The sequence below is a fragment of the Mauremys mutica genome, chromosome 7 (genome assembly GCF_020497125.1).
Source record: "Mauremys mutica isolate MM-2020 ecotype Southern chromosome 7, ASM2049712v1, whole genome shotgun sequence".
Classification (NCBI taxonomy): Eukaryota; Metazoa; Chordata; order Testudines; family Geoemydidae; genus Mauremys; species Mauremys mutica.
The window spans coordinates 97,120,517-97,134,408 of record NC_059078.1 but is presented as its reverse complement, the minus strand read 5'-3'; positions in this window follow the sequence as shown (position 1 = coordinate 97,134,408).

Here is a 13,892-nt window from a genome sequence, read left to right as displayed (position 1 = left end):
TTTTCCAATGTGCATTACTTTGCATTTATCAACATAGATTTTCATCTGCCATTTTGTTGCCCAGTCACCCAGTTTTGTGAGATCCCTTTGTAACTCTTCGCAGTCTGCCTGGGACTTAACTATCTTGAATAGTTTTGTATCATCTGAAAATTTTGCCACCTCACTGTTTACCCATTTTTCCAGATCATTTATGAGTATGTTGAATAGTAATGGTCCCAGTACCAACCCCTCAGGGATACCACTATTTATCTCTCTACGTTCTGAAAACTTATCATTTATTCCTACCCTTTGTTTCCCATATTTTAACCAGTTACTGATCCATGAGAGGACTTCCCTCTTATCCCATGATGGCTTACTTTTCAAAAGTCAATTTAAATTAAATACATTTTTTAAAAATTATATTGTTATGTGTTTTGGTGTAACTTGCATTATCCTTATGTTAACTTTGCATTATCCTAACAAAATATTTTCTTTATTCATATCTCTTTTATACATCTCATTGGCCCTGACACCCCCCATGTAAATTCGAACACCACCCCCTAATTTCAATTCCTGAAGAAACTACTGGGTCTTTTTCTTCTATAGTCTCCTATTACTCCCCACCCCCTGTCCCGATTTTTCACACTTGCTGTCTGGTCACCCTAAATACACACTGTAGCATATTAGTAAGTAAAGTTAGTGGCTTGAGATGGACTCAGAAAATACAGACACATCTTTAAAGTGTCTATAGATTTTTTTCTAAAAATATTTTTGGTTTGTCACTAGAGGGCAGAAAAATACAAGATAAAAACTGCATGTGCAAGCCTGATTTATAAAAGGGAAAACAATGCATTTCTTATTTCCTTGTGAAAATAAAGGTTGTGCATGTGAGAATTCATGTGCAGGGACATCTTCAATGCCAATCTGCATGGTAGTCAATTAGCTTTAGAACAGGAGTACTTTAGCTTTAGGGTTTTCAACTATTATTCCTTTTAATTCCCAATGAATTTCCTGAATCTTTCCAATTGGTCCGCATAATGACTTCTAGTGCTGGTAGAAGTAATGACTAATGTTGCCATTAAAAGTCTCGAAGTGTCAACCAGTATTTTTCATTTCAAATGAATAATTATTAAAATGCACTTGCTTTAGACTTTCCCATGGCAAGACTCAGAAAAACAACTCTATTAATTGGCAAAAAGAATGAGGAGTACTTGTGGCACCTTAGAGACTAACAAATTAATTTGACCTAAAAGCAACACCCATTTTTTCATGTCTTCTGTGTATTTATATCTTCCTACTGTATTTTCCACTACATGCATCCAATGAAGTGGATTTTAGCCCATGAAAGCCTATCCTCAAATAAATTTGTTAGTCTCTAAAGTGCCACAAGTACTCCTGTTCTTTTTGCTGATACAGACTAACACGGCTACCACTCTGAAATCTATTAAGTGGTACTCAAGATCTGGACATTGTGAAATGTGCTTTCCAGTTAAAAATTCAAAGTTAACATTTCTGACTATTGTGCTGGAGCAGAGCATGGAGAATCTAGCCCATAAAATAAACAAAAGTACTTGTAAGGAAAACTAAGGTGGTAGATTTTTAGTTAATAACTATTTATTATAAAACAGAATCACTGACAGTCTGAGTTATTTTTCCCCATAAGTTGAGAGAGGCTGACTATCAATAAGAGATAAGGGCAGTACAGATTGTGTGTTACCGTGAGTGTACAAAAATAGATATTTTTAAACCTTCAGGGTTTTTTTAATCATATCATTTGATCCATCAAAGAAGGATAATCTCACACAGACAGCCAGTTGTTCCATTTTTCTTAATTCCTACCAACCACTTTTATCTAGTTGGTATTTGTTCTTTATTTGCTATCTTTGTGTGACCAGCAGATGAGGGTATAGTGGAACAACATTAGAACAAGAGGCTGTGGAATAATGAAGAAATGATAGAATCTTTAGAGCTCAGAGACCTGACAGACAGAGTTAAGCACTAAGAGTGAGCACAAGAGAGTTTGGATCAGTTGTATACGAAGGTGGTCGTTCCAGAAGGGATATAGTTGTGAGATGTAGAGAAGCTGTGGTGACAGGAAAGTCAATCGTTAGAATATTGATAGCTATGTATGCGGTGACCATGAAAACCATTAAGTGACTTAACTCTCAGGTATACAGGTGAGAGATTACATGATACATCTAGACAAAGGTGGGAGGAGCTGGTGGCCATGATACTAATGACATAGAAAGGCAAAAGACTGGTCATGAAAGCTAAATTGACCTAACTAAAAAAAAAGCTTTAGGTCCAGGGCCTCTGTGATAGCTTTCTCTGAAATTATTCCAGTTCCACATACAGGGTCAAATAAAAGCTTTAGGAATTTGAAACATGGGGGTAAAGAGAAAGGTATTTTTTAGGCACTGCAGAACTTTCTGGAGAAGGAAGAGCTACTGGTACAGAAAATTGGCAAGAGTTTGGAGAATTATCCAAACTATTCACTGGCAGAAAGCCAAGAGTTGCTGAGGATTGCTTAAAAGTCAAGCAAAGAAATCTGCTAGAAATGTAGTGATATAACAGAACTCTGTACCCAGTACTGAATACAATGGGAGGAGGGACAGATTGAGATCAAAGACCAACATTCCTGAAGAGTAAAAGGGTGCCAGTGCCCAAGTTAAAGAAAAGGTGATAAATAAAAATAAGCCCAAGCCAAAAATAAAGGGCCAGAGTCTTGGCTGAGAGCTGCTTGGCAGAGGTCATTTACAGCTCCTGGATTCTTTGGCCCATGCCACAGGTCAGTTTAGAACAGCCTGTGCGACTGAAAATAGCTAGAGCACAGCAGTGCTCTGTCCCTGCCCCTTCGTGTCCTTGCATTTCCCCTAAACTGGAGCCAGGACAGGGAAGAAAGGTGGCATTGAAGCTATACCTGCTACAGGCCAGCGATGCAGGCTCTACGCTGACTACCAACAAAACTCTCAGCTGGTCAGATTCAGGGGCGGCTCTAGCCATTTCGCCACTCCAAGCCTGGTGGCACGCCACGGGGGGGTGCTCTGCCGGTCGCCGGTCCTGCGGCTCCGGTGGACCTCCCACAGATGTGCCTGCGGAGGGTCCGCTGGTCCCGCGGCTCAGGTGGACCTCCTGCAGGCGTGCCTACGGATGCTCCACCGGAGCCTCGGGACCAGTGGACCCTCCGCAGGGACGCCTGCGGGAGGTCCACTGGAGCCGCCTGCCGCCCTCCCGGCGACCGGCAGAGCGCCCCCCGTGGCATGCCGCCCCAAGCACGCGCTTGGCCTGCTGGGGCCTGGAGCTGCCCCGGTCAGATTTCATCACTTTTGTGCCTTAAGCAGCACAAAGGGATCAGAATGAAAAAAAGGGAACCTGGCCGCAAAATTGTAGATATTGATAAACTGGTGCAAGAAGACTGAAAGGAAAACCAGGCAAACTAGAATGCCTACAGCAGAAAAGAAGCATGACATACGAAGCATTTCTGAAACACATAGGAATGGAAAAAACAATCAGTTGGGTACCTGGCTTATAAATTATACAGACCAGATCACAGAGATGTAAGAGTAGTGCTATGCTTAAAGGATTCCATGGAATCTAGTGAGAGAAAAAGTCTGAGGAGAGATGACTATAGAGAGAATCTGAATGGATTCATATCAAGTTATATGAGTACAAATATTTTAGAATAATTTTACTATTAACCTCCTGAGCAGGAAAGGGACGCTGAGTACCCAATGTCAAGGAAGATCACAGAGGCAACTATTGTCTAATAAAAAGAGTAGTAATATGTAATTTCATTTACCCATGCATAAACTGGCTAAGTGTCAATTTGAGACAAAGTTTAGAAAGGCAATTTCTCAATAATTTAAATGATGTCTTTTTGGAACAGCTAGTTCTACATCACACGAGGGAGATGGTTCTTGATTTAATGCGAAGTAACACACAAGAGTTGGCTAAAGAAGTAACTATAGTGTTGGTACCAAGTAATAGTGACCAAATATAATGAAGTTCAATATCCTTGGGAGGGGGAACCAGACCCAAAATTAGCACTGGACACTAAACTTTAGAAAGGCTGATCTTGATAAAAAGGGAAAAAAGAAGAAATAAAGGATGCTAGTCAAAAAAAGCCCTAAGATCAAAAGCAAAAACATGCTAAAATCCTTACACTCAACATGTTGGAGGCTATATTTAAGCACACATAAGTAGAGCTGTGCAAATAACTGATTTTTCAGTTTGCTGGCAGTTCTGAAATATATATAAAAAAGGTTTGGGTTGAACAAAATGTTTTGTTTGAACTGAAACTAAACGTTTTCATTTTGGGCATTATTAACCATTAGTAACAAAAGCAAAGGAAATACAGGGCTAGATTAATAAATTGAAGGAGGAAGCTGTGGCCCCTTACAACCAGTAGCCCAGTGGTTAGGACGCTTATCTGGCATGTGTAAAACACAGGTTTGAATACTTGCTTTGGAGCAGATACTTGAATCCAGGTCTTTCCCAGCCCCCAGGCGAGTGCCCTATGCCCCAGGCTATTGGCTATTGTGGGGCAATGTCTCTTAGCATATATCTATACTGCAACTGGGAGTGTGCTTCCCAGACACATGCTAAAAGTAGCTCTGTGGCCATGATGGCTCAAGCTAGTCATCTGAGTACAAACCCCTCTGACCTTGGGAGGCCAGGGCCAATCTGTTATTTTTAGCATGTTAGCTTTAGCTTGAGCAGAGCTATCGCGTCTCTGGCCTTGTCTACACTAGCAAGTTTTGTCGCCAAAAACTTTTGGCAACAAAACAGCAAGAGCGTACACACTACAATGGGACTTTTGTCATGAAAAACAACCAGTTTTGGTAACAAAAAACTTCCATCCCTACAAGAGACTTTTGTCTTTTCCCCTCCCATTATTTCTGACAAAGAGCCAGCTTAGACATTGCTGATTGTTTTGTCAACAGAACTGGCTTCCACCAGTATCCCACAATGCCTGCCCTGATTGCTCTGCTCAGTGTTTTGATCTCTGCTGCCCTGCAGGCATGCGCCCCTCCCCTCCAGGAAGTATCTGTGTGCTGCTCCAGGTGGGGAACAAACAAAGAGCAAATCATTGGAATGCTCCTGTTCTGCCCAGCACTAGGAACACAGCAGCAGGCAGACTGCTCCTGCAGCGGGAGGGGGACAGACTGCTGTGCTGCTTTGCCATTCCTCAGCATGGAGAGCTCACAGAGCTACTCATGATGCTGCTCTCAGCAGCTGAGGGGGCTGTGGGAGAATTTGGAGAGAATCCCAAGATGCGCAGCGATCAGCTCTTCCTTCCCACAACACTGTACTGTGGGATGTATACCCACAGTGCATTGCTCACCGTGTCGATGATGGTGTCCCCAATGTGGACATGATCTACCAACAGAGGGAGCAAGAGTGAACATCCTTTGGCGATTTTTGTTTTGTCGACTTCTGGGTGCTGGCAAAAGTGGCCGAACTGAGGGCTGCTGTGAAGCTCTGAGGCGAGCAAATCTGCTAGAAAGCACAGAACCCACCAAGACAGAGGAGGAACTTCGTCACAGTATGCATACCCCAAAACAAAAAGAAAGCAAGAAGCAAGGTTCAAGAGATTACTGGAATCAAACAGGAATCCTTCAGAACATGGACATCCAGCATCTCTGAAGCCAATAGAAATCTATAAAGATAGAAAACAAAGAGTCAGAATAAATGGTCAATTTTCAACACTGAGAAAGGTTACCAGTGGGGTTAATATGCTAGTGTTGTTAAGTGTTAGTATTGTTTAATATATTTATGAGTTATTTGGAAAAGGGGATGAGCAGGTGTCCAATTTGCAGATGACTCAAAATTATTTAGGTTGTTCAAATAGGCTAGAAAATAATACTGAAAATATTATCGTGCCATTGCACAAACAAAGGGTGCACACTCATGTGGAATACAGTTCTGCTCTCATATAGCAGAAATAGGAGTCCAGAGACAGATGACAAAAAATGATTAGACCCCCATAAAAACTTCAGTACCAAGAGAGATTGAAAAGATCACGTCTGTTTAGAGAGTAGATTAGGTCTGTTTAGGAGTGCCCCTGGATTCCTCACTGACACCTAGCTCTCATATAGCAGTGTCTGTGATGAAAGCTTTCTACATCGCGGGTTGGCTAGGAAACTCCTTCCTGTCCTGGCAGAAAATGACCTGGCCTCAGTTATAATGAAAGAATGAGCCACACATGACAGATGTTATTCATGTTACTTAATTCTCTTCTGGAAGGTGCTCAGGTACTACAGTGATGAGGTTGGTATAACACCTGTATTAAAAAATAGAGACAAATAAAGGGGTGGGGCATGATGCGTAGACTAATGAATGGTATAAAGACAGTAAATCAGATGTCCAAATTACAATTTCTTACAATACCAGAACAAGGGGACATTCAGTGAAATAGATTGGTCTAGGCTGAGGTTGATGGTGAGATGGAAATTGTTAAAATCTCGGTGGAATTCCTCGAGGGCTTCTTTTCCATGAGTCCAGATGATGAAGATGTCATCAATGTAGCACAAGTAGAGTAGGGGTGTTAGGGAACGAGAGTTAAGGAAGCGTTGTTCTAAGTCAGCCATAAAGATGTTGGCATACTGAGGGGCCATGCGGGTACCCATAGCAGTGCCACTGACTTGAAGATATATATTGTCCCCAAATGTGAAATAGTTGTGGGTGAGGACAAAGTCACAAAGTTCAGCCACCAGGTTAGCCGTGATATTATCAGGGATACTGTTCCTGATGGCTTGTAGTCCATCTTCGTGTGGAATGTTAGTGTAGAGGGCTTCCACATCCTCATGGAAAAGAAGCCCTCGAGGAATTCCACCGAGATTTTAACAATTTCCATCCCACCATCAACCTCAGCCTAGACCAATCCACACAAGCGGTCCATTTCCTAGACACTACTGTGCTAATAAACGATGGTCACATAAATACCACCCTATACCGGAAACCCACTGACCGCTATACTTACTTACATGCCTCCAGCTTCCATCCCGGACACACCACACGATCCATTGTCTACAGCCAAGCTCTAAGATACAACCGTATTTGCTCCAATCCCTCGGACAGAGATAAAAACCTACAAGATCTCTATCAAGCATTCTTAAACCTACAATACCCACCTGCTGAAGTGAAAAAACAGATTGACAGAGCCAGAAGAGTACCCAGAAGCCACCTACTACAGGACAGGCCTAAAAAAGAAAATAACAGAACCCCACTAGCCATCACCTACAGCCCCCAATTAAAACCTCTCCAGCGCATCATCAAAGATTTACAACCTATCCTTAAAGATGATCCCTCACTCTCACAGATCTTGGGAGACAGGCCAGTCCTCGCTTATAGACAGCCTCCCAACCTGAAGCAAATACTCACCAGCAACCGCACACCATACAACATAAACACTAACCCAGGAACCTATCCTTGCAATAAAGCCCGATGCCAGCTCTGTCCACATATCCATTCAAGTGACACCATCACAGGACCTAATCACATCAGACACACCATCAGGGGCTCGTACACCTGCACATCTACCAACGTGATATATGCCATCATGTGCCAGCAATGCCCCTCTGCCATGTACATTGGCCAAACCGGACAGTCTCTACGCAAAAGAATAAATGGACACAAATCTGACATCAGGAATCATAACATTCAAAAACCAGTGGGAGAAAACTTCAACCTTTCTAACCACTCAGTGACAGACTTGAAGGTGGCAATTTTGCAACAAAAAAACTTAAAAAACAGACTCCAAAGAGAGACTGCTGAACTTGAATTAATATGCAAACTAGATACTATTAACTGTGGTCTAAACAAAGACTGGGAATGGTTGGGTCATTACACCAATTAAATCTATTTCCCTATGTTAAGTTCTCCTCACACCTTCTATGGGCCATCTTAATTATCACTTCAAAAAGTTTTTTTTCCTCCTGCTAACGATAGCTCATCTCAATTGATTAGACTCTGCCTGTTGGTATGCATACTTCCACCTTTTCATGTTCTCTGTATGTATAAATATCTCCTGTCTGTGTGTTCCATTCTATGCATCCGAAGAAGTGAGCTTTAGCTCACGAAAGCTCATGCTAAAATAAATTTGTTAGTCTTTAAGGTGCCACAAGTACTCCTGTTTTTTTTGCGGATACAGACTAACACGGCTGCTACTCTGAAACCTGTTCTTAAAATGAACATGTGCTGGGTCATCATCTGAGAATGCTATAACATGAAATATACGGCAGAATGAAAACAGAGCAGGGGACATACAATTCTCCCCCAAGGAGTTCAGTCACAAATTTAATTAACGCATTATTTTTTTAATGAGCATCATCAGCATGGAAGCATGTCATCTGGAATGGAGGCCGAAGCATGAAGGAGCATACAAATATTTAGCATATATGGCACATAAATACCTTGCAATGCCAGCTACAAAAGTACCATGCAAATGCCTGTTCTCACTTGGGTGACACTGTAAATAAGAACAGGGCAGCATTATCTCCTGTAAACATAGACAAACTTGTTTGTCTTAGCGATTGGCTGAACATGAAGTAGGACTGAGTAGACCTGTTGGCTCTGAAGTTTTACATTGTTTTGTTTTTGAGTGCAGTTATGTAACAAAAGAAAATTCTACATTTGTAAGTTGTACTTTCATGACAAAAAGATTGCACTATAGTATTTGTATGAGGTGAATTGAAAATACTATTTCTTTTATCAATTTTACAGTGCAAATATTTGTAATAAAAAATAACATACACTTTGATTTCAGTTACAACACAGAATACAATATATATGAAAATGTAGAAAAACATCCAAAATATTTAATAATTTTCAATTGGTATTCTATTGTTTAACAGTGGAATTAAAACTACGATTAATTGCAATTAATTTTTTTTAATCACAATTCATTTTTGTAATTAATCGCATGAGTTAACTGATTAATCGACACCCTAAATTTTATAGAAATTGGCATTTTACTCACTTTACAATTTAATGAAGTGATTCTAAATAATTCCATTGACTTCAGCAGCTGTTGTATTGAGCAAACATCAAGCTTTGTCTAGCAGAGGTAACTCTCCCCATGCAATTTTCATTTTTATCTGGGAAGCAATGATCACAGAAGAGTATGCAGAAAAACGTCAGAAGCTCCTAAGAATTTCCAATTTATGTAAAATTGTCAAAATAGCTCTGAGCAAGAGAAACTTGGAACTGAAGTAAAATTGTTCTATATTCTCCTAATGCTCAGCAGCTACTCAAGCATTACAGCGGGGCAGCCAGTCTCATAAACTAGGAGTCAGAGTCACCTCCTTTGGCCCAGATGGAGCAAATTGCAGCTCTCAGCATCTGTGAGAGCAATGACATTAACCCCAGGAGAGGGCAAGTGGCAATACCAAGCTCCCAGCAGGGGAGAGCGGCTTTATTTTATGGCACAGTCTATCTGGGAGATGTGCTGAATCACCAGCAAAGCACTTCAGCTTGAGTAGTCATAGTGAAGACAATGGAGCTACTTGTGTGCTTAAAGAACAGGCAGGAGCTTAAGTGCGCTGCTGGATCAGGCCCTTAGCTGGCTGTGGCAGCAAGCTGTGGGTCCCTAAGGACCTGGGGTTACATTTGGATTGACTGCTGTGCTCCTTTTTAAGGCAGATTTGCTGCTATCAAAGATAGTTTTGCCTTGGCAGAAATCATGGCGGAGTAAAGAAACAAATGCCATTACAGATTCCCTTTAACTAATAATCACTCAGTACTATTTTATTTATTTATATTTCAGTCTAAAATGCACTTTAATGATAACACATCAAAGGCATATTTAAACTTCTGTATAGAGGAACTGCTTATTCCTCTATAGAAGCAAGATTTTACACTTCAAAACAGTAAGAAAAGAAACATAAAAGTGGACCCCACCAGCTCATACAAAATATTGGTGCTATTCATAGAGCTGACAACAGCAATAGGAAAATATGTCATTAAGGCTATGTAGTCACACTGCAGAGTTGACTTGTTTTCTAAATGTTAGTTATCGCCTTTTGAGTTAGCCTCATGCCCAAATAAATTTGTGAGTCTTAAGGTGCCATAAGGACTTTTTTTTTTTTTTTGCTGATACAGGCTAACATGAGTACCACTGAAACCTAGCTCAAGGGAAAGCAGCCACACTGATAAGTAGCACTTGAGCACCAGCTGTACTTACTAGCTTGAGCATCAGCAGTGCTTGAGCTTTAACCCATAATCCCTGACAAGCCAGCTATCTCAAGTTTAAAGCACCACCTCGCTCAAGGTAGAGATTTTTGTGTGCGAACAGGAGTTAGGTTGGGGTAACACTTGAGTTATACCATGAGCTAATGCGGCAGTTAAGACAAGCCCTAAGACCCACATGGATATTTTACTTCCTGAACAAGAAAGTTTTATTTAGTGTAGAAATAGGTTTTAGAGAAACCAGCAATGAATCCTAATATGTGTTTGTTTATTATTTGAAATTGCCTGATGCCTTTTAGTTACCTTGCCAACATACTTTGTTTAGATACTTTCAGGATCGCTTCAAAGATAGTTTTATTACTGGTTATTTTTCCTTAGGCAAGATGGCATAGTGGTTCAAATTCTGTCCTCATTTAAATTTATGCTTCTGGAACTAATTGACCTCAGTACTAGCATAAATGCTTAGGCAACTTCATATTTCCCAGACAGAATGCCCATGCTTCCATTCTGTAGTAGCCTGATAGTAACTTGTATACAGCTATATAGGAGGGGATTTATGTAAAGAATCCAGGAACATGGTTACTTGTGAATATTGGCAAACTGTTTTTTCCCCCCACTGGTCCCAGGAAATCTGTTCATATCTTAAAACACAATTCATGCCAGTTGGAAACCTAGCCTTCTACCCACAAGTCAGTGAGAAAAAAACTAATGTTGACTAACGAGAAGATAGCGCAAACACATTGTACACATTGTGTCAACATTTGCTACTATTTCCAACAGCTTAAAACAGCAGGAGACCTTGATGCCCAGAGAACATGATGTCTAAATTTTGATAACAGCTGACATTAGAAATGCAGCCAAGAAACTACCTCATATTACTACATGAAGATTCTATTTTGTGCTTTGATTTTTTTTTTGTAAGGGACTTGAGCAAATACTTAATATAAGCACTTGAACTCTTAGCAACTCTAAATAAAAAAGCTGTGAGTGTCTGACAACTTTCATGGAGTTGCAATAATAAAGGGAATATTTTGTTGGATGTATGGCTGCTAGCCACATTAGGCCTGCTTCTTAGAGAGAATTGTGTTGCTATGCTCATGGGGAAAGAATGTGCTTTTAAAAAATGCCAGATGAAAAATACCCTGGAAAATGTGGGTAATGGTGTGAATAACTATGCTGGATCAAGGTCAAGGATCTCATCACTTCCACAGTATCTTGAATTATACTTGCTTTAAATCTTGCTTCTTTTGAGCGGTCTCTGAAAATTCATGGCCTCTGGAACTACAGCTCTATGGTTAACTAATGCTGGCTATGTATGGAAATATACTTGAATGAGGTAATTTGTACATTTTGCTACTTGCCCTACTGTTATAAATGCATTACTCAAGTGAACCATCCTTCCTTTCATTCAGCCATATCTATGGGATTTAGTCCAAGAAATCTGTCTACAGCCAGGAAAACAGATATATCCTTGCACATCTGTGTGCCTGATAGACACTTTTGTGCCTGCTAATGCTGATGCTTCTTTAAGAACACACCACATACAGAACTAATTTCTTGACTTAGGCAGAGTTTGGAGTGGGATTTATCAGAGTTGAATCTTTTCAGGTCAAGAAAAAGACTGAAATGTTGATGGTTTTCAGGTGCCAAACTTAGTAAGGCTTGTGTTACTGGATTTTTGTTCTGTGAAAATGCGGTAAAGTTAACAAGCAAGCAGGGGCGGCTCTAGACATTTTGCCGCCCCAAGCACGGTGGCATGCTGTGGGCGGCGCTCTGCCGGTCGCCGGTCCCGTGGCTCTGGTGGACCTCCTGCAGGCGTGCCTGCGGAGGGTCCACTGGTCCTGCGGCTTCCGGGAGGTCCGCCGGAGCTGCCTGCCGGCCTCCTGGCAACCGGCAGAGCGCCCCCCGCGGCATGCTGCCCCAATCACGCGCTTGGCATGCTGGGGCCTGGAGCCGCACCTGCAAGCAAGTGTGGTACATTTTAACGAGGAATATATAGTTTGCTGAGGGAAGTTCCAGCATCTTGTGGGGAGTTTTAGAGCAACAAGGAAAAATCAGTTAGCAATAAGACACAGCTGCGAGAAGTGGTCTAGCTTCGAGACACAGCTGCGAGAAGTGGTCTAGCTTCGAGACACAGCTGCGAGAAGTGGTTTATAGCTTAGGTTAGGTCATGGCTGGATTGTGTCTGGAGACCCATGACTCAACTGAATCATCATGTCTCTCCCTGCTTCTGTTCCTAGGATGTTTTATGTAAAAGGACCTCTGATTCTCTGGTATTATCCCTGCTAGATGTTGGCATTCCGACTGCAGAGCCAAAAGGCCCTTAAAATAAGATCATTTCTATGAAAGAGGCATTCCATCGACCAGACCCCAGCATGGTTTAGAAATTACTGTGTTATTAGTGATATTTTGAAGACATGATCTAAACCGCAATCCCTTCTTCCTGGAGGTTGTTTCTGAGGTAGGTAGGTCTTGAGGAATGAGAAGGTGATTGATAGCAGAGAGTAGGGGAATGCCCAGTGGCCTGTATTCCGTTGGTCACATATGGCCCAAGCACCTTAGCGTCAGCTTTTTCTAAATGATTTAGTAATGCATGTTTAAAACACAATTCAATCTTGTACTGTAGAATGGAACAAACCATGTTTTAAATGTGTTTCCAAATCATGCTAATTCCTTGATCTTCCCAGGGCTATAGTCTGACTCAGGATCATGTTTAAAAATGTGGTTCAGTTTCATCCTCACTGCAAGATAGAACAGACCTGAAGTGGGTTTCTGATTAGGCTAGATTTTATAGTGCCAGTGGGACCTTACAGATGGATTCAATTAAACACATATGTATAATAGCTGTACTGCAGAAAAAAATGCAAGTCTGACAAAGCTGAAAATCTTGCAGTGTGGAAACCCGATACACTTTGGGCCATATTTTTAGCTGGTATAAATCAGCATGGTTCTACTGAGGTCAACGGAGCTATTCCAGATGAGGAACAAGGTCTTATATTTTATTATGTAGTTATTTAGCACTACTCAGTAGATGTGCCTGGTGCTCTACAGGTGAATAAAATGAGATGGCCCATGCCCAAGGAGTTCACAAACTAATTACTAGCAGTGAGAACACAAGAAAGTAAAAATAGGCACTAGAAGAAGTGTGAGCCAGGCAAAAGACAGCAAGTAATAAAAAGGGAAGCGAGCACATGGAGAAGTGGAAGTTTTGCATACATATTGTTTTGGAGCACAGTGCCTTGACTCTTGCTTGCTCCTGGATGGCAGGGGATCGGGGACTACTGCAGAGACTTTCTAGTGAAATGAATAGAGTATATGGGCTTTGAAGGGGACGTCTTGTCCAGCCTTCTTGTGCTGGAATAATGGGCGAACACGTGACTGAAGCTCAAAGGATACCCATTTCCCCTCACCTCTTGGAGGATTCCCCAGGTCTCTAAGCTGTGTAGTTCTGTCCGTTTTCTCCTGCTAAGTTATAGTTGGCATGACCCTAAAGACAAGCACTGCAGTCTTGTAGTTGTTCCAGTCAGGCTCACATAGAATGAGACAAAAAGTTCAACCCCAGGTTGAAGAATTTTTTTAGCATCATAATTTCCTCCTTGATTCCTTTGCCCTTAATGAGACAGCAAACATTTAGCTACTGGTGCATTCTAATGCAACTTTAGCAGAAGCATGTGGGATATTCAGAGGACGATTATGAATTAATTATGAATATTAGTATAATGGAG